Here is a 26,739-nt window from a genome sequence, read left to right on the forward strand (position 1 = left end):
TGAAATGGTATTTCATTGTGGTTTTGATTTGCACTTTCCTAGTGACTAAGGATGTTGAGCATCTTTTTGTATGCCTGTTCCATTTGTATAATCTTCTTGGAGAAATATCTACTTAAATCCTTTGCCCATTTTTAAATGGGTTTGTCTTTTTGTTGTTGAGTTACAGGCGTTCTTTATTCTAGATGCAAGCCTATCCTTCCCTCTCCCCCCACAGCAGCCCCTGTGTTGCCCCTCAGCAGGCAGAGCCTTGGATTTGCCCACAATCACCAGAGGCGGCATTGGTTATGGCAAAGCTCTCTCTGTCTCTTTCCCAGACCACACCCGGCTCTTAAACTTCACTAATTGCAGGTTGATTACGCTATTGTTTTCAACAGTGTTCCGGGGCACAAATTACATCAGAGATTGATCCAATCAAATTCAGAGATAGACTTTCCAAGGTCTGTGTTTGAAATTTATTCTGACCCCAGAAAGCCTCTTTCCAGAGGTCTCTTTCCCAGTTTCTGTCCCGCAAACTAGCAGGTCTACAGCCTAGCCTTTATCGCCAGTGAACCTGTCTGTCTCCTCACAGTTGCCTTTCATCATAACCACTGTTTTTGAGAGCACCCTTCCTTTTGAACGTCTCCACACAGTGTTGCAAATGAAGTCAGTTCCTTTGGAGAGAGATTTGGAAGTCTGTTTTATGGGCTACATCTAGACCAAGGTAAAATCTAAACCAAGACTCTAGTGCTGGAGGCAGGGACAATGAATGCTTCTCTTTAAGTGACATCCTGATTTAGGAGCTGACTGCTCAGTAGAGCAAGTGCTGCAGCCCCAGATCTACCTGTTTCCCTGAAAATAAGACCTAGCCGGACCATCAGCTCTAATGCATCTTTTGGAGCAAAAATTAATATAAGACCCGGTCTTATTTTAATATAAGACTGGGTATAATGTAATGTAATATAATATAATATAATACAATATAATGTATAATGTAATATAATATCAGGTCTTATTTTAATATTCTATAAGACCGGTCTTATATATTAAGTTTGCTCCAAAAGATGCATTAGAGCTGATGGTCCGGCTAGGTCTTATTTTCGGGGAAACATGGTAGGCTTGCTTCTCCCTGCCTGGAACCCTCACCCCATGAAACAGAGCACTGGAATCAGGGCTGTTATTCTCAGCAGTGCTTTCCCCAAGGCAGAGCCTCCATCCATCTAGCAGCAAGTGGGCAGAAGACAGGAACTTGCACCTCTTGGCCACACCTGCCCATGGTTTAGCTTCTGCAACAAGTAGCTGTGGGCAATATGAGAAATGCTGGCCTGCTGTGCCTCCTGCTAAGATAGTCTTTTGGGAGCTGGAGGTCAAGATAGCGCTGTGCCCTTGGCTGTATTAGTCTGGAGCGGAGTTTCTGTCATGCTGAGTTGTGATGGGAAGAGAGAAAGTGTTTGGCATTCCAACACCACCAGTGTTCCTTGTCCTTACCAAGTTTTAGTAGATTTTCTTGAATAGCTGTTTCTTCATTTGCTGTATGTCCTGAGGGCCATTTCTGGAGACACTAAATGGCTGGGGTGGGGTGGGCTTTTTTGTTTGTTTTTTATTTTATACCTTTGACCAGAGTCTCTGAGGAGTGGGTCTGCAGAACTCCCCACACTGTCATGCCAGAAGTGAGGGTAAAAAAAAAAAAAAAAGGTTAGTCACTTTCGGACTGCTTTCTACCACCATGATCCTCAATTGCAAAATGTGAATAACACTATGTTTACAGATTGTAAAGATGTAAATTAAACATATGTGAAAAACTTAAAATTGTTATTCAAAAATAAGGAAAACTTAATATGCAGGAGCAAGCTGATGTAAGCACCAAAAGTTTCTTTTCCAAACTATTATGCGTTCTAGAAATGGTAACAAGATGTTCTTGGACTTCTGGAATTTTGATGCTTGTAAATTTTGATGGCTAAGTTATTTAAGACACATAACATTTTGGTTCTGCTTGATGTTTTCACTTTTTAGTACTCTTACCTGTTTCTTTTAAACTTGAGTAGGTATGAGGTCTAGCCCAGGTCAAACCTCTTCTCAAAAAACTCTTTTTCGGTTAATCTTTTCCATCTTCCAGCTCCTATTCACTTGTATTCCATTGTTGTAGCCTGTTTTACCATTCAGTTGACATCAATTTTGTTTCCTCATTAGATTGTAAACTCCTTACAGGGAAGAACTGTGACGTCCGCACTATCTGACAGAGGTGGAACCTTTGGATACCTGTTGGTTTTTATTTTCTGTGGGCTCTTTTAGTTTTGCACAACTTTCAACCTTAAGACTAGTCATTTTCTTTTCTGTGAGGATGGCTGTTTCTATTAAGGAAGTCCAGTTTTTGCATGTGAGAAATGCGTAGGACAGACATATCTCGGAAGATAAACGAGAGACTCACAATAATGTTTGCCCCTGGGCATGGGGCCTACTGTTGTATATTCTTTGAATTTTTTATCGTATGCCTGTGTTACTTAAAAAACAAAAAAAAAGATAATATAAAGGTACGTGATTCAAAAGTTACAAAAGAGCATAAAGGAAAAAGTCAGTTTCCCTTCCACCCCTGCCTCTCAGCTACACAATTCTGCTTCCCAGAGGCAATCAGCTACCTATTTCTCTTTACAGTAGAGTTTGTAACAACTTTTATTTCTGTGAGCAATATGTGTGGGTGCTGTTTCTTATGAATTAGCTGTCAGTGTGTTACCAAGTTTTAAAACTTTTTTTTCAATTTTAATTTGATGTGTTACTTTTTCAGTTAAAAAAGAAAATGCCACATTAGATTAAGAGAAGCAAATCTGTTTTCAAGAGCACTGTAAAGAGAACTGCTCTGGGAAGCCGGTGTGCTCCCACCCATATTGTGTTATTGCCACTTCCATTGGAAAGTGAGGATCTTGTGAATTAACATCATGGTAAAAAAATTTCCTCAGATTGTGAACTGATACAGCCTGCTGCTGCTTCCTATTCAGAAGACTGAGCTATTTCTTCCCTCCTCTGTTACCCACAAAGTGGAGTGCACTCCTAAAATAACCTGATCCCATCTACATCCCAGCTACACACTGGACTAAAATTGCACTATTTGATTCATCCTGTAAATATTTCTTAAGCCTCCTTTTTTTGTGAAAAGTACTGTGCTAGTGCTATTTGACTTACAAAGTTATTTCCGTTTTGCCTCTCAGCATCATGAATTTGCAGGATATTTTTAAACGGGAAAACCAAAATTCTGCAATAATAAATGCCACCGAAATAATGTGCATTTGAAAGCTAGCCACATTAAAAGCAAATTGCAGATATTACAAGGATACATTTTAAGTCAAAAAGAATATGAATCCAATTATGTTTAGGTTTATAATTTTAAAATAGTTTTAATTTGATTCAGATGCTAGCATTTTAACCTGAGGATACATCAGACTAATAACAACACCTAACATTTGTAACATATGTTAAGTCCACTGATATTTGTATAGTACTTTACTGCCATTTGTGTTATTTTGCTGATGTTTTTTGGTAACATTAAACAGGGTACCTAAAGGGAATAATCCATCTTACTATCTTTGAGTGTTCTAAACAGAAAGGAGCAATAGCATTTATTGAATACCAAGTACATTTCAGGCATATTGAATTCAAGTTCCTTTGTATATTATATAATCTTTTTAGCAACCCTTTGAAGTAGGAATTAGTTTGCCTTCAGGAAGGCAGAAACCATGTATTTCTTGTACATTTGTATAATACCTGGCATATTCCCGGGCTCATAGTAGGAGTTATAAATATTTGTTGAATAAAATACCTATTTTTTGTACATGAGGAAATTAGGCTCTGATAGAAAAACTTATCAAAAGCCACAAAGAAAGAGACAGAGTTGTAGTTTAAACGAGGTCTGTTTGGCTGTAAAGTAAATGTTGTTTGTATATACCACAGACACCTGAAGTTGGGTTTTGAGAAAAGACACCAAAACTTCCACTAAAGTTCTCAGGTTAAAAAAAGACTGTTTATTAGGTAACAGACAACTGTTAAAGTAAAGCATCCTTGCCATTTCTTTTTGGCTACTTTCCAAGACAGTCTTTTTTTTTCCCCCTGGGGGAAGGAGAATAAGCACATTTACTGATAGCCTGCTGTTGGCAAGAACTATGAGTACTGTTCTTTTTTGTATAAATAACCTATTAGTAATACTTAACTTATTTTTATTAAATATTATGTAGATGTCAAATAATATAAGCGATGTAAGCAGTATGAGGCATACACCTGTACCCACTAGTAACCTTAAGAAAGTGAACATTATTCGTACCGTGTCTCCCTGAAAATAGGACCTGGCCGGACCATCAGCTCTAATGCATCTTTTGGAGCAAAAATTAGTATAAGACCTGGTATTATATTGTATTATATTATTATATTATAAGACCCGGTCTTACTGTATAGTAAAATAAGACTGGGTCTTATATTAATTTTTGCTCCAAAAGATTCAATAGAGCTGATGGTCCGGCTAGGTCTTATTTTCGGGGAAACATGGTACCTTTGATTCCCCACTTTGTGCCTTCCCCATTCCATTGCCTCTCTTCTCCCACTGTGCTGATTTTGTGTTTATTATTCCCAAGTTTATAAAAAAATAGTTTCGCCACGTGGATGTACCCCTAGGCAAAATATCGTTTTGTTTGCATGGTTTTCAATGTACACAAATGGAATCACGCTATTCTTCTGTGATGAGGTTTTATTGCTTTGCTCCAGATTATGTTCCAATTAGATCAGAATCCCTGTGAAGTAGGACTCAAGCCTTAGTATTTCTTAAGGCTCTTGGCATGGTTCGAATGTGACTTCGGGCATATACAGAACAGTGGAGGTATACTTTCAGAGCTTCAACTTTCTCGATAAATCAAAATTTTTACAGGAAGGGAAGACTAAATTTAAACTCCCACCAGCAGCATGTGCTGTTCCACATCCTTGCTAACATCTCATATTTTCAGTCCTAAATTTTTGCCAATCTATGGACATAAAATGGTACCTTGATGTGATTTTAATTTGCTTTTCTCTGGGAACTGTTGAGAATCAGTATTGGTTTGGCTTGTTTATTTTTTTACTGTCATCCATCCTTTTGCTCTCAGCCTTTCTTTGTTTTATGTTTTAAGTGTGTATCTTGGAAACAGCATATAGCTCAGATTTTTAAAAATTTAATCACTTAATCTTTGTCATTTTTACTGTTTAATTTAGTCCACTAATGTTTATTGTGATTACCTATGCATTTTGATTTTTTTAACCATCTTATTTTGTGAACTTTGTCCTTCTTTGAAAAACATCCCTCCCTTTTTTGCCTCCTTTTGAATAAATAATTTTTTTTTTCTCTCCTTTCATGTTTCCCTTCCACTACGAGTTTAGAAAAAACTGATAAGGGTAAAGGAGAAGGGAGAGTTTAAAACAATGATTCTCAGTCTTGACTGCCTATTAAATTCACCTAGGAACATTAAAAAGTATGAATACCAGGGCTCTGCCCCCAGAAATTAAGATTAATTGGTGTAGGATGTAGTCTGGCATGAGGAATTTTTAAAGTTTGCCAGGTGTTTTAATATAGTCAATCTTGAAAGCTACTGCTCCTGCAGAAACTCATAAATGTATGTCATCAAATGTAGACACAGACTTCAAAAGCTAGGTAATCGTAACTAAACATTCTTTTCTCCCCATACTCACAGCTGCTTTGCCTCAACCAACTAGGAGAATTCACCAGCTAGTCCTGTTCTTTTTTGTTGTTGTTTGTTATATACTGGTATGCACAGATGTGTATTGTGTAATATGTTGAGAATTTTGAATTAAAAATTATGTTTTAAATTAAAGTGAGCTGGTTTTCAAGAAATATTTCCTTGTCCAGAAGATGAAGTTGACAAATGAAACTATAGACAGCATAACTAAATATTTAATTGGGTTTTATGAGGATAATTACACAGAATAATTTATGTAGAATTATTAAATGTCAAATGTGGTTCATATTTTATGTGTGCTAGGAAAGTTTTTTAACAAGGAAAACCAAGTGCTAGAGTGATCAGAGATGTCTGCAGGGCAAATAAGCAGTTTATGACCTTTTTTGATATTTCCGTCTTTGATTTTTGCCCCCGCCTTTGTCTTTCACTTTCTGCTTCCAAAATAACCCAGATTCATCCCAGGTCCCTTTCCAGAAAGTTAAATTGGTAGGAGTTTGGGGAACAGAGAGGCCCTTGGTGAGAAGCAAGTATAGAGTATGAATTATTGATGTACATCACTTACCTAATGCAATGATTAGTTCTTTTTTTCCAGTTAATACTGAGTACTAACATGTACTGGGAACATAGTAGTGAAAAAGTACACAGAAGTCTTTTCTCTCGAGAATGTATATTCTTGTAGAAAGGTAGGCACAATAAGTAATATGTAAAAGTAATATCTGTAGTATGTTAAGTATTGTGGTAACTGTCTCTAAAGATACTGTGTTTCCCCGAAAATAAGACCTAACCGGAAAATAAGCCCTAGCATGATTTTTCAGGGTGACATCCCCTGAACATAAGCCCTAATGCGTCTTTTGGAGCAAAAATTAACATGAGACCCAGTCTTCTTTTCGGGGAAACACAGTAGCTCCCTCGTGTACTCCGCTTCCCAGCATTCATACCCTTCCGTTGTCTCTTCCCACACTTCATTTGGGCTTATTTTGTATAAGCAGTAGAGCAAGGAAGAAATGAAGCTTCCTTGGCTAGATCATAAACCTCACAGTTTTTGACTCTGGGCTTTTGGAATGTGAGTGCTAGGGGAAGCCAGCATCTGTATAAGAAGTCTGACTACCATGAGACCACCATGCTTTGAGCTAGCCCAAACTAGTCATGTGGGCAGGCTAAGTGGGGAAACAAAGATTCCTGGCCAGCACCCAGCTGTGTGAGCCATCCCAGCTAAGGCACCAGACTTGTGGTTGAAGAAGTCATCTTAGATGTCTAGCTCAAGTTGAGCCTTCAGATGGCTTTAGTCCCAGCAGCCATTTGGCTCTAACCACATGAGACACCCCAAGCAATAACCACCCAACTGAACCCAGGCAACCCACAGAACCGTGAAGGATAGCAGTAAATTGTTGTTTTAAGCCACTGAGTTTTAGAGTGAATTGTTACTCAGCAACTGGTAATCAGAACTGATGTTAATTAATACTGCGGAGAAAAGTAAAGTGGGAAGAAGAGGTTAGGGAGTACCAGAGAGAGTGAGATTCAAGTTTAAATTGGGTGGTCAGGGAAAGCCTCACTGAGATAGTCAAACAAAAACATGATGGATGTGAGGGAGTAATGTTGACACCTGGGGGAAGAACATTCCATCAAAAAGAACCGCAAGTTGGCCGGCCTGGTGGCTCAGGCGGTTAGAGCTCCATGCTCCTAACTCCGAAGGCTGCCGGTTCGATTCCCACATGGGCCAGTGGGCTCTCAACCACAATGTTGCTGTTTCTACTCCTCAAGTCCCGCAAGGGATGGTGGGCTCCGCCCCCTGCAACTAAGATTGAATACGGCACCTTGAGCTGAGCTGCCTCCCGGATGGCTCAGTTAGTTGGAGCGCGTCCTCTCAGCCACAAGGTTGCCAGTTCGACTCCCGCAAGGGATGGTGGGCTGAGCCCCCTGCAACTAACAATGGCAACTGGACCTGGAGCTGAGCTGCACCCTCCACAACTAAGACTGAAAAGACAACTTGAAGCTGAACGATACCCTCCACAACTAAGATTGAAAGGATAACAACTTGACTTGGAAAAAAATTCTGGAAGTACACACTGTTCCCCAGTGAAGTCCCGTTCCCCTTCCCCAATAAAATCTTTTTTTTAAAAAAAAAAGAACTGCAAGTGCAAAGGCCCTGTGGCTAGAGCTGCCTGAAGTTTTAAAGAAATAACCACGAAGGCCAGTGTGGATTGAGCATAATGAATGAGGGGAAGAATAGTGTCAGTTGAGGGGAGATGGGTATAAGGGGTTGGGAATAGGTGCAGATTATAGGGGCCTGCAATTTTCAACTTTATAAGGTACAACACTCTTTTTCATAAGAAATATACTGTAATCCCTTTTCTCTCCTGAAATGAAATATAGATAATGAAAGCTTTTTATGTACTTAATTTAAAAAGAAAATAATACAATGTTCACAACTTAATATAAAAAAAGGCATAAGGTGAAACTAATATAATTAGTGTGCTTCATTATGTAAATGCTGTGGTATGACAAGTTTAGAACACAAGTAGCCTTTATATGAGTTGGTGACTTTGAGAGCAATAAATGAGGATTTATACAGGTGTCTTATATTGGTGACTCAAATACCATGAACAGTGGTGCTAATGGTGATGGGATTTTATGAAATCCCAGGTGACTAGCAGGTGAATAATTCTTGATAGAATTATTCAAGTTATGCAAAGTGCATCCTTTCCTTAATTCACATGGAGGGATGCATTGTAGTCCACTGAAAGGACAAAATGCACCTAATTCACGAACACGAATGTTCCATGGGATATTTGAAACTGGTGATACCTACTAAACTCTAACACTTCTCTCTAATCATTGTGATAATCAGCAACATTCCCACCTAGAATCTCTAAGAACTTTAACTCTGAGTGAGATGGGAAGTCAGAAAATTCTAACAAAGGAGTAGCATAAATCACTTATGTCTTAATGAGATCATTCAGCCTGCTGTATAGAGAATAAATGGTGGGTGGGTAAGTGCAGAAGGAAAACCAGTTAAGAGTCTAATGCTACAATCCAGGTGGACAGATGATAGTGGTTCAGACCACAGTCGAAATGGTAGATCCTGAAATGTGGTTGGATTCTGGATATACTTAGAAAGTAGTTTATGCATGTTAATACCGTGTCTCCCCGAAAATAAGACCGGGTCTTATATTAATTTTTGCTCCAAAAGACGCATTAGGGCTTATGTTCAGGGGAAGTCATCCTGAAAACTCATGCTAGCACTTATTTTCCGGTTAGGTCTTACTTTCGGGGAAACACGGTGCCAAGGCACATTGTTGTTGTCATGATTATTATCACCGTCATCGTCACCATCATCTCCACTTCTGGCCTGTGTTTTCCCGGAAGTAGTTATGTTGGCCATTTCCCCTCTGTTAGAGACCTTTGAACTTTTAATATGGTGGTGATTATTTTTTTTCTGCAAATGTTTGTGTCCATTGCTAATTAAAGCAGAAAGTGGATTTCCTTTCTTTTATTTAACATGAACTTTCATGTTGCTAGTTCAGACATTAGAATTCAGGTGAGTACTCATTAATGACAAATGTCAGCTTCAGAAGCGCTAGACAGCCTTTTGAACTTATACTCTTTAGGGCCAATGCCATTTAATTGTTTGGGGAAATTATTTTTGTTGGAAATTGGACATTTATGGATGCCCTCCTTGGTGAAAGCAGCAAGAATAGGCTAGAAGAGGACGTGGTAGGAGACCAGGAGGTAGTAGGCCATTGGCATAAAATCTAGATGTCAGTGATATGCACGAGGTCTTGGCAGCAATGGTAAAAACAGAAAGGAGATAACAAAATAAAAGTTTTTAGGTGTTAAAGATGAATACAAGGTTTATCAGTGCTTCATGATCAAAAAGGGCTAAAAGGGGAGGTTTGGGGATACGCAGTATTCCCAGTTTGCTTTGACTACTTCAATATTTCGGCCACCTCCTCCTCCCAAGATTCTCACTTTTTTCTTTATCTCAGTAAGTGGGACATATACAAGTGATGTAGGGACTGTCACCTTTAAAAATTAAACAACAAAGGTGATCGAGCAGCAGATGTGTTTATTTGGGAATTGCAATTAGGGACATGCAGACTATGGCGAACCATAGGCAAGTCAAGAGAGACAAAAGGGAGGTTAGCTTTTATTGAGTTCCAGGAGGAAATTGGGGAGGGTTGTTTTGAACAGGAGTCCATTGGTAAGGAATGAGAGTTCAAGGTCAGGGCGGTTTCTTATTGGCGGTGAGCAGAGGGCAGTTGCTGTTGCTGAGGCAAGCAGGGAAGAAATCTTCCTTCTTTTGCTGGTTATGCAAGCTGCAATGTAGTGCATGAGAGTCTCCCTTCATGGCTTTCCGACTCCATTCTAAATGAGATTTCCTCTATTCATTTTCACAAGACTTAACCCTGGACAGTAGATTTCCCTTCTCACAGAAGGGTTTAGAAAATGGGAGGAGAGGATAAGTTAATGGTCTGGGATCATATCATCGCCATCTTTATAACCCCAGTCTGCACACTAATAAGCCAAAATTAATATTTTGTGAATGACACTGAAGAAAATGTTTGGTACATTTTCCCTGAACCCTTCACATTTGGCAGCAAATCTGACTTTTGGCAATTTGCACCATTTTTCTCCTGAAAGAAAGAGGGGGAAAAAACGGCAGCATTATTTATTCACCTTTTGTTTCGGCCCAGCCTCCCTCTGATCTTACAGACTCCAGACCCCTTTTCTTGGTTCTTGCCTTGTTCATTCTCTTTCTCAGACTGCTCAGCAGGAAAGCAGACTGTTTACAAACAATCTGAGCTAACAACTTCCTTTTCTGCTGATCAAATAGTTGCCCAAATGAAACCTTTCTCAGGGCTGAGAGTGGGTGTTCTAGTTAGTGGGTGTTCTGGAATGTAAATGGATCCTTATTTTAAGAAAGATTATTTTTATACTAGAAAGTCATTGTACATACACCAAGATACACACACATGTGCAGCAACTGGAAAGTATGGAAACATAAACTGTACTTAATTAGAAATTATTAGATCAGTAAAAGGCCTACTTATATGGCTTGTTAATAATAGGAGAATCTCAAAACTCATGTAAACAGCAAAGTAGAATACTGTTTATTGAGCCTGTTTCCCTTGGCTTTCATTTTTATATATGAGATACAGTCTGACGTCATACCAGGGAAATTTCTATGACATGATAGTAGTCTCCTTTGAGACATAGTTTGATGGAGAACTTAAAGCTACCCAACCACAAATCTTTGGGGACTGTATGACAGATTTAGTTCCTATATGTTGTTTTATATGATCGGAATTCCATACTTAGGAGAGCAAAAATACACTTTTAGGGGAAAAAAAGCATTTTGAATCCTATATCATTATTTCTACTGCACAGGAAAAAAAATAGGGGAGCAACCTATTATATTAGGAAGATGATTGTACTAGAAGCTGAAAAATTTGGATTCTACAACTGGTCTTGGCCAAAAACTGGTTTCGTATGGCATTTGACTTAATGTTTAACACAACATTTTTAACCTATAGGAGATATATGTGTATGTATGTGTGTATATGTGTATGTGTGTGTGTGTATGTGTATATATATATATATATATATATATATATATATATATATATATATATAAAGTTGTTGTATTAAGATCTCATCTAACTGAAAGTTTCTTTGGTTCTTCTTTATCATCTGTATCACAAAAGGCATAGCCTTTCTGTAAACCCTTTGGAATAAAAAAAGAATATCCACTAGTTATGTGAAGCTTACAGATGGTGAGTACTCTCCCTTTCCTTCATGCTCTTTAAAGGAAATTGCAGATTAGGGTAAACAGGGCAATGGCATGCTGTTTTGATTTCAGACCTTTTATAGGTTTCTGTGCCATCCTTCATCTTTATGTGTTCTGTTCTCAACTTTTCCTCTCTGGAATTATGAGTAAATAGAAGAGGGAAAAATGTGGGGGTGGAGGGACAAAGTAGAAGATGGAAAAAGAGTAAAAGGAGATACAATAGGATGTGGGTGCTTCAGTAACTGTGGAAGTCAAATGAATTTTCCGTTGTTAATTATATTCCTTTCCACTCTTCAGTTAACTGCTGTTTATCCTCTCCCTGCTATGCATTTTACATAGAGGCAGAGGCAGACTTGTGTGGGTTTTTCTATGTCATTCCCTTGAGATTTTGAAAATACTCAGCTATATTTGTTCTGTTCTGAGAACAAATAACTGGAGGGCAATTCAAAATATTTATTTAATATTTTCTTGGAAATCCTCAAACAAACAGGGAGGCATTGAGAATTCCATGTTAATGAAACTAACTGGAATACACACATTTTTTAATTTTTGGTAATTCTTGGTTTCCCTTTTCTTGGCTCTGCATTTTCTGTCTTCCAATGGCAGAATAACCTAGCAAAGAAAAATAAATTTTGTTGTACAGGGTGGAGAAAGACTCTGTTAAATTGTGTTACACTAATAAACTTTGTATGATCTGGGAAAGTTTAGTTGAATCAGAATGTTAGAGTGGGAGGGACTTTAAAATCATCCATTGTGATTTTGAAATGTTTTTGCTCAGAAGTTTTTTTCAAACAAAATCTTTTACCAAGACCCAAAATATAAAGTAGATGAAGCAGTGACTGTTTATCAGGCAGCTCAGATTTGCATTGTTTGGTTGATAATTTTATCCCAATCGCTTATATGAATGTCCAGCAGAACATTAGAAAGTTGGGAAATCACAGGAAAAGTCTTAGTTGTGTAAGACTGTACATATTGCAGGACATCTTTCACTCCTGCCCACTAAATGCCCTTCCCTACACATTTCCAATGTGTTTGCTAGGGAATATTATCACAGTGAAAAGCACTCATCTACTCATAACCTTTCCCCCAGGTAATCTAACCCAGTTCCAAGGCTGTGTGTACCATCTACATACAGGTAACTACAAACTTTTATCTGCAGCTCCAGCTTCTCTTTCTGAGCTGCAGATTTGTAGAAGCAACTGACATTTTTCCTGTGATATCAATATACATTCAAACATATGTCTTAAATATGTATAACTCTTGATTTCCTCCCTCTGAAGCCTCTTCCTCTTCTAGTCTTTCCCATCTCAGTAAAAGTCACTGCTATCCATTCAGTTGCGTAAGTAAAAAATCTAGAAGTGAAACTTAATTCGTATTTCCCCTGTCTGTCTTCTCTAACCCCACATCTAATTTATCAGTAAATTCTGTTGACTTACGGCAACATAGATCCTTCATCTCTCCATTTCTACTTCCAATGTTACCTATTCAAATCATTGTCTTTTTCCTCCTAATATCTATTCTCCACTCAGACATTAGTGTAATCTTAATATATATCATGCCACAACCCTGTTTAAAACATTTCAGTGGTTACTCTATGTTCTTAAAATAAAATCGAAACTTCTTATCTTGATTTATAAAAAGCACTGCAGTGATCTCACTCCTGCCTCACTCTCCAACCAATTCTTTTAACACCCTCTCTAATGCTTGGTCTTCTCAAGCTGTAGTAATCTACCTTCTCCTCGAATATGTGAAGCCCTCTTCCCACCTCCTCATCTCTCCACTGGCTGTTCTTTGTACCTGGGATCGTCCTTCCCAGTACAGGGTATAGCAAATGCCTTCTCGTCCATCCGGTCTCTGCTTGCATGTTGCTGCTTCAGAGCGCTGCCCTTCCCCACATCGCACCCCTGACTCACTTATCCCAACTTGTAATTATAGTGGTACCTCGGTTTTTGAACGTAATCCACAAGTTCTGAAACGTTCGAAAACAGCCGACAGCTAGACCTCAGGATCTTGTGCTCAGTGGAAGCCGTATGACATGTTCGACTTCTGAGTCGTGTTAGAAAACCAAAGCATTTACTTCAGGCTTTACGGCATTCATAAACCAAAATGTTCGTCAATGGAGACGTTCGAAAACCGAGGTACCACTGTACCTTGTTTCAGTATTAGTGTGCATGTTCAGTTTCTTTGTTCCCCATTAAACAATGTGAGCTCTCAAAGGAAGCTGCCTTTTTCATTGCTCTGTCTCCACAGTCTAGTACAGTGCCTGGATGAATGAATGGCATGTATGTAGGGGGTATTATGGAAGCCCAGAGGAAGGGCATCTTTTCTAGGCACAGAGTGGGTGGACCTCTGGGTAGAGGGAGCAGTGTATTGGGTATGAAGATCCAGAGGTTAGTGAGAACATTTTACTGTTAAACGTGACTAGATGCATCATGTGAGTATGAATTAGAGCGAGAAGGCCTTAGAAAGGTAAATGCCAGACAGTGAAGTTTCTTTGATGCTAGTTCAAGGGAGGCTATGGGATACCATCAAATAATTTTTGTAGTTTTCAGAGTAATCAAAAGTTTAGTTTTATAAACATTACTCTGACAGGAGGCTTGAGTTTTGAGTGGAGTTTTTTACTATTGGAGACCCTGAGATTTCTGCCTGTAATTTTTTTCCGTTTGGACACCTATTTATTAAGGCTTTGTTTAGTCTTTGATTGTGTTAAGGAACTCATTTTGTTTCCTGTTGGGGGAGACAGATTGTTTTGGTACAGCAGTTCCCTAGACCCCTTCACACTAAAAAGTTATGGAGGACCCTGAAGAACTTTTGTTTATTTGAGTTATATTCTATTGATGTTTGCTGTATTTGAAATCAAAACTGAGAAAATTTTTTAAATATTTAATACTTTATTGAAAGTTAATTATAATAAACTCATATATTAGCATAAATAAACATTTTTTATGAAATAAAGATATTTTCTAAAACAAAAAGAATTAGTGAGAAGAGTGGTATTATTTTATACATTTGCATGTCTCATTAATGTCTGACTAATATAAGACATCTTGATTCGTTTACTTCTGTCTGCATTAGTCTATTGCAACCTATTGTTGTAGTTGAAGTATATTAAGAAAATCTAGCCTCATATGGATATGTAGTGGGAAAAAGGAGGAGTATTCTAATAGCCTTTTCAGGTTATTGTGGCTATTCTTCTTTGATACTATACCACAACTCAGCAAGTGGTAGTTTCTTAACGATTAGTTACGTTATAGTCATATCATAATACAGTGATCTCTCTGCTGGCTGTTTCTTGTGCCAGGGCCACTCTTCCCAGTTCATACTATAATAGACATATTTTCATCCTTTCATATTCTGTTACATTAAAATCCTTTGGTTTCACTTATAATTTGAGTACATCTTTTATCCATGCATAATTTTGTAGCATCATACATTTATTTGGATAATATTATAGTCCGAGTTATACAGACTTAAATGTTGACACATTTCATTATACAATATCAAAAAATCACATTGATTAATTTCACTCTCAGTCTCTTAAAAAAACAGTCTTTCAAGACTGGGAAGCTATCAAACTCACAGTGATAGATTCACATTTTCTAAAATCCCAAGTTTTTCTTGAAAACTTGAATTTTATCATTGGTTGAAAATGCTGTCCGTTGTTTTCCTTGCAGCAGTAGTCTCCCTTCATTCAATTTTGAGAAAACGTCAACCAAATATGAATAATCATGTCGGTCACTCTTTCAAGTAAAATTGGTATTCCATGAAGTAAAGCATCTTGTTCAACTCACTACTCAAATAATCACACAAGTGCTTTTGCTCGAGACAATTCAATGTGTAGCACAAGTATTTTACGTGTACTTCCTGTTTTGTCACACCAAATATTAAAAAGACATTGTTTTCTTTATTTCTCTTTCTGATAGTTTGTTTTCAGTATATAGAAACACAACAGATTTTTATATATTGATTTTGTATCCTGCAACTTTATTGAATTCGTTTATTAGTTCTAACAGATTTTTGGTGTAGTCGTTAAGGTTTCCTATACATAATATCATGTCATCTGCAAATAGTGACAGTTTTACTTCTTCCTTTCTGATTTGGATGCCTTTTATTTCTTTTTCTTGCCTAGTTGCTCAGGCTGGAACTTCCAGATCACATAATTTTCATCTTTCATTTTGTTAATGTGGTATATCACATTGATTGATTTGCAGATGTTGAACCATCTTTGTATTCGCTGGAATGAATCCCACTTGATCATGGTGTATGATCCTTTTATTATATTGTTTAATTTGGTCTGCTAATACTTGTTAAGGATTGTTATATCTATGTTCATCAGGGATATTGGTCTGTAATTTTTTTGTTTTGCAGTATCCTTCTCTGGCTATGGTATTATTTGGCTTAAAAGGAGTTTGGAAGTGTTCCCTCCTCTTTTTTTTTTTTTTTAAGAGTTTCTGAAGGATTGGTGTTACCGTGTTTCCCCGAAAATAACACCTAGCCGGACCATTAGTTCTAATGCATCTTTTGGAGCAAAAAGATGCATTTTAATATAATATAAGACTGGGTATAATATTATATAATAAATATAATATAACATAATACTGGGTCTTATATAAGACCGGGTCTTATATTAATTTTTGCTCCAAAAGACGTATTAGAGCTGATGGTCTGGCTAGATCTTATTTTTGGGGAAACACGGTAGTTCTTTAAATGTTTGGTAGAATTCACCAGCGAAGCTGTCTTGTCCTGGACTTTTCTTTGTTGGGAGGTTTTTGATGACTGATTCAGTTTCCTTACCAGTAATTAATTGATTTGTTCAGATTTTCTGTTCCTTCTTGATTCAGTTTTGGTGGGTTGTATGTTTCTAGGAATTCATCCATTTCTTCTAGGTTGTGCAGTTTTTTGGCATGTACTTGTTCATGCTAGTATCTTATGATCCTTTGTATTTATGTGGTATCTGTTGTAATGTCTCCTCTTTCATTTATAATTTTATTTTTTGAGTCCTCTCTTTTTTTTTTTTTTTTTTTTTGGTGAGTCTAGCTAATAGTTTGTGTGTTTTGTGTATCTTTTCAAAAAACAGCTCTTAGTTTTATTGATCTTTTTTGTTGTCTTTTTTAGTTTCTATTTCATTTGTTGAGTGTAGTTTGTTCTTCTTCGTTAAGTAATATAATGTTTTGATCGTCAGGTTAACGGTTACCTTGGGGAGAAAAGAGGAATTACTGAGAAGAGGGACACTAGAGCCTTCTCAGATGTTGTTACCATTCTCTCCTGTGATCTGAGTAGTAGTCACATAGGCGTGTATTTTGTGATAAATCATCAAGCTGTATGTTTTCTGTACTTTATGTGTGTTGTATATTGCAATAGAAAAGTTAGAGGAAAAAAGATAACGTTAGTGTTTAGTAGTATTTTAGTACACACTTTTAGTAGAAATATACTATTTGTGTTTCATAAGTAAATTATCAATTTTTAAAATGCCTTACCTTGCTAACCCCGGCATCAAAAATTACCTTTTCTAGCATTTTAATACTTTTAGAAATTTAGTTTTTTATTTACATCCAGTACGGTTATACTCCTTATTGCTAGCATAGTATGCTTTAAACTTCCTAACAAGGAATGTTTTAGATAATGTGATGATAATTAAGTGGCACGTAGTAGTCACTAAATATTTGTTCAATTGAAAAATGAATTGAAGTAGGGCCTGGAAATATGAGAGATACCTATATTTGAGATGAGACACAAATTTATTTCTCAATGGAGAGACCTTGGGAAAATCTCTATTCATGTTAATTAATGCTAAGGAATACAGTAATCAAAAATGTTTGAATAACCAGAAATTAAAATATACTGTAAAGCCTCTAAATTAAAATAGTGTGGTACTGGTACACAAATAAACCAGTGGGACAGAACTGAAGGCTCAGAAATAGATCCAAGTTTCTATGGAAAGGTATAAAGATAGTATCTCAAATCACTGAAGTAAGTGATGCTAGATCAGCTTGTGGCCATATAATTGTATCAACCAAGAATAAGTTGCAGAATTTGTATTTACACTGTGGCAGATAGAGTGATATGAATTTATGTTTTTTTCCAAGGAACTTCGGGCTAATAATGCTGTGATAATTTCTGGTATTTCTAGCACATCAGTAGTAATTTCTGTGATTCTTGCAATTATGGTACATGATTCATCTACTTTTATCCCATCTTCACCATGTCTTTCAACCCCTGAGTATTTTTCTCTCATTTGGAAGAAATACTGGAATGTAAAAAAGACATTTCTTAAATTATTGTACACTGAAATTTTTGGAATCAGAGCTTTTGTTCATTGTAAAAAGTATTTCTGAACATAAACCAGCAAGAATGCTTGTTACCTTGTTACTTGCCTCATATTTATTGATTTTTGTCATTATGGTGTCTTGATAGTGCATAAAATACTTTCATTTTTATTTTCTTTAATTATGTTGAATCTAGTTATCTTGTTTGTTTGTTTTTAAGATACAGCAGAAATATATTTATTTGGAAAGTTCATTTTTAAGTGGGTTATTTTGGATCATAGAACTCATTTTCCCTTACAGAAATATGTAGTAATTATATTCACAAGGCATCCATAAGACTATTTAATGCATCATATAGATAAAATGCTATAACTATTAATAAAAACTTACAGAACACTAGTAATTAAATGGAATAAAAACAGTGAAACTGAATAAGAAACAGTTTATTTTATGCTTGAAGAAAATAGGAGAATGAAAGGTATTGACACTTGCGGGGATCATACAATACAATGTACATTTTTAAAGAGCTATAAATGTTGATTTGTGTTTTTTTGTAATTTTAAACATACAGAAAAGTACAGTGAATAAAACAATAAACAACCAAATGCCATCACCCAGCTCAATATTTTGTTTCAGAAACTTTTTAAAATAAATAAAACATGGCATTTTTAGTATCATGTTTGATTTTTACTTTAAAACTTACAACTCTCATAGTGTTTGATATAGGTTTGGGTCATTTATAGACTTGCAAGTATAAAGATAGAGGGAAATAAAGAGGCTGTCCCAGAGGTCCCTGGGGGTGATTTGTTAGCGAGCAGAAGGGTATATAAGAGAGTGTATGGATGTCTGCCTCCTTGGAACTGAGTGAGCCACATCCTTAAGAAAGCAGAAAAAGTTGAGATTGAAGTTGTTTTTTGTTTTTTGTTTTTTAGTGATCAGCAGATTATATTGATGATATTACCTCATCATCTTTTCGAAATCTTCCTGTTTGATGGATATCAGAATTAGGGAGATGGTGTTGGGAAGGTGGACAGAGGAGAGGAGATGGTTTTTATATTTAGCTGAAAATGGTATTTTATTATATAGATGTCTACAAATTATGTGTTTATGATTGGGATGGATAGGGGAAAGATAGAATCATAGTAGTCACACAATTTACTTCTCTGAAGAAAATGAAAATTTTCCTCTAAGCTACTTGAAATTTACAACCACATATTCAAAATACATTCTCTACCTTTTGCATTTTTTAAAATTCTTGTAGGTGTCAAGATGATGGTGATATTAAAGAAAAACAACAGTAGACACCTATTTACAGCTCTACTAAGTAATGGAGAATTAATTATAAGCAGTGTGGTTATGAAAGTTAATATAAGAAATAATTTCTTTCTGTTGTACTACCTGCTTATCAGTACCTATGTTTGAAAACAAACGTAACGCTGAAGGTACACTTCAAGGTATCTTTTAGACCAGCAAAGCCATGACTCTGCTGGAAGTTTTTATGGCTAAATGTACTACGTATGCTTTTTGTGCTTTCCATCGTTGTTCATCAGACTTTGTCTCCCCTGATCTCTGATCGCTGGCCCTCTCTGCTCACATTTCACATCACTCTTTCGGTCAAAAAGAATTTATAGAACAGTTGCTTGTTTCCAGCCCTGGGCTAGGTGCTTAGCATACCAAGATGTATGAACTTGATCTCTATTCAAAGAACTCAGTATCGCTTGGCCTTCTCTTCTCTTGGCCTGCCTGCCCCAACTATTTTCATTATAAGCAGTGCCGTGTTAGACCTTTCTAACCACCTATGTTCTTCCTGGTATTTGACTTTGTTCCATGCTTTGTTCTTGGCTTTTTGATGTTCCTGTTGGTACTGATCAAAAGAATCCACAGCACTACGGGACAAAAGGTAAAATCATTCGTGTGTATGTGATTAAAGAATACACAGGGAGTAAAACCAGTACACGAGTACTGTTTATTTTGAGTACTTGCTGACAATTCCTCAGAATCCAGCTTTTTAAAAATATTATTTTAAATTTATTTTTTGAATAGGTAATGTAGTTCATAGTTCAAAAGACACCAGTTTAACAGTATAGAAGGATTCCCTTCCACTTTGTTCCCCAGTGATCTAGTTTCCTTCCCCAGAATCAACTGTTGTTAACTTTCTTGTGAATCCTAAAAATATTGCGTGGCAGTATCACGTTGTGGTTGAGGATAGAAATTCTGGGGCTAGACTACCTTGTTCGTGTTCTGTGTCACATTAGGCATGTTAAATTATTAACTTCTGTGTTTTAGTTTCCTCCTCAGTAAGTGGGGATACTAGTGCATACCTCGTTGGATTGCTTGCAAACTCCTTAGCACACTGCATAACACATAGTAAGTACTTAGTGTGTGTTGGCTGTGGTTTTTGTAGAAGTGCATGTATCTGAATGTGTATTTTTTTTAATCTCAGGAATACAGAGTTGAGTTAACCATAATTTTCATTCACGGCCCATTGTTATTATTGGTCTTTGCAGGGGGCCTTTTTTTTTTTTCATCATATCACTGTATAACAAAACCATTTATTCTTTCCCATGAGTCTACAGCTCATTTGGGTGGTTCTAATCTGGGTTGGGCATAGTCAGATGACAGGTTGGTTGGGACCTGGCTGGTCTAGGATAGCCAGCCTCATGTGAGATGACCCACCTTTTCTCCACGTGTCTCTCAAATTCCTCCATCATGCTATCAATACTCACTTTGGTCGCATAAGTCCAAGGAAGAATGGAAATGCACAAGCGCTTTTCAAGCCACTATCTTTGGCAGTTTTGTTACTGTACCATTGGCCAAAACAAGTCACATGGCCAGGCTCAGAGTTAGTGTGTGATATGCCAAGGGGTGCTGATGTAGAGTTGTGGAAATTGGAGCTATTGATGCAATTAGTCTAACACAGTCCACTCTCTAGTAAGTGCAGTCTAGCACTTGGTGGTTGCCTTTGAGCTACTGTTGGTCAGTAATAAGGAAGACAAGATAGAAACTTGAGGCCACCAGGTACCTTTGTGTCTGTATGTCACTGTGGCAGACTGCCACAATCTTCTGAGAGTGATGACTTCATTTTCTCTCAAATCTTGTGCACGTTCCTTTCCAACAATAGATGGCCAACTGTAACCTGGAACTGTGCAGGAAAAGGGATGCTAGGAAACACAGTCCTCAGTTTAGATGGGAGCAGTAATGCCAGCTAACAAAATGCAATCCAACACAGCCCCATTCTTGCTTTATTTTCCCTCTTCATTCCAATCCCCACTCCTGTACCTTATTCTTTGCCCACTTGGAGGTACCCACTTTAATATCTTTGATATATCTTTTATTATTTATGTAGCCTCATAAAATATGAGTGATCTTTTGTGTGTTTTTTAATTTACATTGATGATAATGTATTATGTATCTTATTGTTTCCTTCTTTCTTCCATTTAACTCTGTTTTGAAATTCTATCTATGTTGCTGAAAGTGCATCTATTTGTTGCTTCTCATTGCTACGAAATATTCAGTGGTATTTGCTACATTTTACTTACTCATTCTTCTAGTAATGAACCCTTAGGTCCTTTCCAATTCTAAGTTACATCCAGAAAAAAATACTGCAATAAATAGTCTTATACATATTCCCTAATGGACTTGTATGGAAGTTTCTCTAGAACGTATATCCAAGAGTGGAATTCCTAGGTCATAGTGTATATACATTCTAATTTCACTGAATTCTCCAGAATAGCAGTACCTAGTCAAACTATAGTGGCATTTCCTGAGAGTTCTGTTTCCCTATGAATTAGTTTTGTATTACTTTGTAACAAATTACCACAAATTTAGTGACTGAAAGCAACTAGAACTTTATTAGCTCACAGTTCTATTGGTCAGTAGTCCAGGCTGGTGTAGCTGGGTTCTACTCAGGGTCTCACAAGCCTGAGAACCAACCGCATGTCAGCGTTCTCATCTGGGGCTTGAGGTTCTCTTACAAACTCATTCCTGCTCTCAGCAGAATTCAGTTCTTTGCAGGTGTAGGACTGAGTTCCTGTTTTGTTGCTGCCTGCTGGCTAGGTTGGTCTCAATTTCTAGAGACTTTTCTAAGCACTTTTCCATGTGTCCTTCTGCATCTTCAAGCCAGCCACAGCATGTCAAATACTTCTCATTGTTCCGAATCTCTTACTTCCTCTTCTGCAACCAGCTGTAGAAAACTCTTCTTTTAAAGGGCTCATGTCAGGAGTACCCAGAAAATCTCTGAATCTTGGGGCCATCTGATTTGGAACTAATTAGATTTACTAACTTTGCTTCACATCAGGACCTGACTTAGTGGTTGATTGAGTAAACCAGGAGCTGAGAATCTTGGGGCACATCTTGGCATCTGCCTACCACACCCTTAATCTACACCTGTACTTGATATTATACAACTTTCTAATCTTTGTCAATTTTATGTATGCAATGAATTCTTAAAATGCCTTGTTTTAATTTACAGTTCTCTAATTCATAGTGAATTTGAGTGTTTCTTCATACGTCTTAGACATTTAAATTTTCTTTCCTGTAAATCTACTTTTCCTATTCCTTGCCCAATTGGGGAGCAGCTTATTTTCTTTTCTGTTTCCTTGACAGGAGGTCTTTACATATTCTATCCATTAATCACTTGTCAATTTTAGATATTGAAAATATTTTATTCTAAATCTGTCATTCTTCTGCTAAGTTTGCCTATATCTCCTTTTATTAAATAGCAATCCTTAATTTTGATGTAGTAAAATTTGTCAATTTTGTAATTTATCTTTTGCACTTTGGGGATCTTCTTAAAGAAATCCTAAACATTGGCAAAATCACAAAGTTGGATGCTTCATTTATGTATTTTGTTCTTCCTTCATTACTAACAGAAGCACTGAGTATTACAAATCTTAAATTTGCAATCTTGTATTAGTAGTTTTTAACCCTGTCAGATCCCATAATTACTTGTTTATGTATGCTTTTTTTAAAAATTGAGGTGAAATTCACATAACAAAATTAACCATTTTATAAAGGGTACATTTCACTGGCATTTAGTACATTTATAATATTATATGACTACTACCTCTGTCAAGTTCCAAAACATTTTCATTACCCCAAAGGAAACCCCATGCCCTTTAAGTAATCACTTCCCGTTTTCCCTTCCCCCAAGACCATGGCTCTCACTAATCAGTTGCTATGGATTTATCTATTCTAGTTATTTCATATAAATAGAATCATACAATATGTGGCCTTTTGTGTCTTTCTGTTACTTAGCATAATGTTTTCAAGATGTATGTATGTTTTAGCATATATAAGTACTTCATTTCACCTTATGACTAAATATTATCCGATTGTTTGGAATGTGACATTTTGTTTATCCATTTTTCCATTGATGGACATGTGAGTTGTTTCCACCACTGGCTATTGTGAATAGTGCTGTTACGAACAGTAATGTGCAAGTATTTACATGAGTACTTAGGTTTAATTCTTTTAGGTATTTACCTAGGAGTAGAATTGATAGGCTGTATAGTTATACTTTATTTTTTTAAGGAACCACCAAAATTAAGTTATTCCAAGTAGCTGTACCATTTTACATTTCTAGTTTCATACCATTATGGTCAAAGAATATAATTTGTGTGATTTCGGTCTTCTTTGATTTATTGAGACTTGTGTTATGTCCTAGCATGTGGTCTTTCCTGGAAAATGTTCCATGTGTGTTTGAGAACACTGTGCAGTTGCTATTGTTGGGTGACATCTACCATTTTATTTTATTTTATTTTATTTTATTTTATTTTATTTATTTATTTATTTTAATTTTTTTTTATTATTATTGGGGAATAGTGTTTTTCTCCAGGGCCCATCCAAGTTGTCCTTCAATCTTGTTGTGGAGGGCGCAGTTCAGCTCCAAGTTGAGTCACCGTTTTCATTCTTAGTTGCAGGGGGCACAGCCCACCATCCCATGTGGGAATTGGACCGGCCACCCTGTTGGTCAGAGCTCGCGCTCTAAACAACAGAGCCATCTGGCTGCTCTTGAAATCTACCATTTAAAAGTTTCCTCTTAATTCAGCATTTGTTTGGTAGCTATAAACTTTTGACTACTTTCCACAGTTCCCACTTTTGATTCTGACAGTTTTTACTCATTATTTTCAGTTTTGCTACGGAGGGACAGGCCTTCAGAACTACCTATCCCACCAATTTTGCTGACGTGACTCTCAGCAAGTACTTTTTAAAACAAATATTTTATATGGTCCTTTAATATCCTGGAGTAAAATTTAAAGGTAATATAACTAATACAGAAGTTTTCAAAAATTAATGTAATATATTAATTGTAATATAAAGGAGAAATGAAAGAAATAATTCATAAAAAAGTAGGGTGAATTTCAGTATGTAAATGCTTACTATGCCATTGCAAGACATAATGAAGTAGTGACATGTTTGTGCTTATTTAAATAAGTTGGATTTAAGAGCTATAAGAAGGTCAGATTCTATTTTGTACAAACACTAATAAATGAAAGACTAAAATCTAGTCACAATGACTAGACTTTTTTATATGTACAGGAAATGAGAGAAATAACTTTGAAGAGAAGTTGGGATAAAGCACCAATACAAATTATAGACTAAAGAGGTGAAAGAAAGGAGAAAGTATAATATTCTTATAAATGTGTGGGACCTTATTTCAAAAATAATTATTTAGTAACTATTTAGTAAATTAATAATAATTTAGTAAATTATTTAATAAATATCAGAGTACATAAGTCTTTTATTTTGAAATTCTAATTCACGTCAGGTCAAATATTCTTTTTAATTAAACTTTATTGGGATGACAATTCTTAATAAAGTTACACAGATTTCAGGTGTACAATTCTGTATTACAACATCTATAAATCACATTGTGTGTTCACCACCCAGAGTCAGTTCTCCTTCTATCACCATTTATTTGATCCCCTTTACCCTCATCTACCACCCTTCTCCCCCCTTACCCTCTGGTAACCACTAACTATTGTCTGTGTCTATGAGTTTTTGTTTCTCATTTGTTTGTCTTGTTCTTTTGTTGTTTTCGGTTTATATACTACACATTAGTGAAATCATATGGTTCTCTGCTTTTTCAGTCTGACTTATTTTGCTTAGCATTGTAATCTCAAGATCCATCCAAGTTGTCACAAATGGTCCTATTTCATCTTTACTTACCACCAAATAGTATTCCATTGTGTATATATACCACAACTTCTTTATCTATTCATCTATCGAAGGACATTTTGGTTGTTTCCATGCCTTGGCCACCATAAATAAAGCTGCAATGAACATTGGACCACACTTGTCTTTATGTATAAATGTTTTCAGATTTTTTGGGTAGATGCCCAGGAGAGGGATTGCTGGGTCATACGGTAATTCTATTCGTAATTTTTTGAGGAACCTCCACACTGCCTTTCATAGCGGCTGCACCAGTCTGCGTTCCCACCAACAGTGTATGAGGGTTCCTTTTTATCCACAACCTCTCCAACACTTGTTACTATTTGTCTTGTTGATGATAGCCATTCTAACTGGGGTGAGGTGGTATCTCATTGTGGTTTTTAGTTGCATTTCTCTGATGTTTAGTGATGTTGAGCATTTTTTCATATGCCTATTTGCCATTTGTATGTCCTCTTTGGAGAAATGTCTCTTCAGGTCCTCTGCCCATTTTTTAATTGGGTTGTTTGTTTTTTTGTTGTTGAGTTGCATGAGTTCCTTGTATATTCTGGATATTAGCCCCTTATCGGAGGCACTGTTTGCAAAAATCTTCTCCCATTCAGTTGGTTGCCTCTTTATTTTGTCGATTGTTTCTTTTGCTGTGCAGAAGATTTTAAGTTTGATATAGTCCCATTCGTTTACTTTAGCTTTTACTTCCCTTGCCTTTGGAGTCAAATTCATAAAATGTTCTTTGAACCCAAGATCCGTAAGTTTAGTACCTATGTTTTCTTCTATGCAGTTTATTGTTTCAGGTCTTATGCTTAAGTCTTTGATCCATTTTTAATTAATTTTGGTACATGGTGAGAAATAGCAGTCCAGTTTCATTCTTTTGCACATGGCTTTCCAATTCTTCAAGCACCATTTATTGAAGAGGCTGTCTTTTCTCCATTGTATGTTTTTGGCTTCTTTGTAGAAAATTATCTGTCTATATTTATGTGGGTTTATTTCTGGGGTTTCACTTCTATTCCATTGATCTGTGTGTCTGTTTTTCTGCCAATACCACACTGTTTTGATTATTGTTGTCCTGTAGTACAAGCTAAAGTCAGGGAGTGTGATACCTCCAGCATTGTTCTATTTTCTTAAGATTGCTTTGGCCGTTCAGGGTCTTTTGTGGTTCCAAACAAATCTGATGATTTTTTTGTTTTATTTCTTTTAAAAATGCCATTGGAATTTTGATGGGGATTGCATTAAATCTGTATATTGCTTTGGGTAATATGGCCATTTTAACTATGTTGATTCTTCCAATCCGTGAGCATGGAATGTCTTTCCATTTCTTTGTGTCTTCTTCAATTTCTTTCAAAAATGTCTTATAGTTTTCAGCATATAGGTCTTTCACATCCTTGCTTAAGTTTATTCCTAGGTATTTTATTCTTTTTACTGCAATTGCAAAAGCAATTGTTGTTATTATTTCTTTTTCTGTGATTTCATTGTTAGTATATAGGAATGCAATGGACTTTTGTACGTTGCTTTTGTAGCGGGCAACTTTACTGTATTCGTTGATTGTTTCTAATAGCTATTTGGTGGAGTCTTTAGGGTTTTCTATGTATAGCATCATGTCATCTGCAAAGAGTGACAATTCAACTGCTTCATTTGTAATTTGGATGCTTTTTATTTCTTTCTCTTGCCTGATTGCTCTGGTGAGGACTTCCAACACTATGTTGAAAATCAGAGGTGATAGGGGATAGCCCTGTCGTGTTCCTGAACGTAGAGCAAAGGGCTTCGGTTTTTCACTGTTAATTATGAGATTAGCTGAGGTTTTGTCATAGATGACCTTTATTATGTGAAGGTATTT

General features: G+C 36.5%; 1 protein-coding gene and 1 pseudogene across 2 annotated transcripts in view; one reads left to right on the forward strand and one right to left on the reverse strand.

The window, feature by feature from the left end:
* The window catches only part of NARS2 (asparaginyl-tRNA synthetase 2, mitochondrial), a 130,919-nt gene that overhangs the window by 28,077 nt on the left and 76,103 nt on the right, over window positions 1–26,739 (forward strand). The gene's annotated exons all lie outside the window — the stretch shown is intronic.
* Window positions 9,710–13,319, reverse strand: LOC148755823 (uncharacterized; annotated as a pseudogene).

This window comes from Rhinolophus sinicus, chromosome 14 (assembly GCF_057876585.1).
Source record: "Rhinolophus sinicus isolate RSI-liver-muscle chromosome 14, RSI-T2T, whole genome shotgun sequence".
NCBI classification, from domain to species: domain Eukaryota; kingdom Metazoa; phylum Chordata; class Mammalia; order Chiroptera; family Rhinolophidae; genus Rhinolophus; species Rhinolophus sinicus.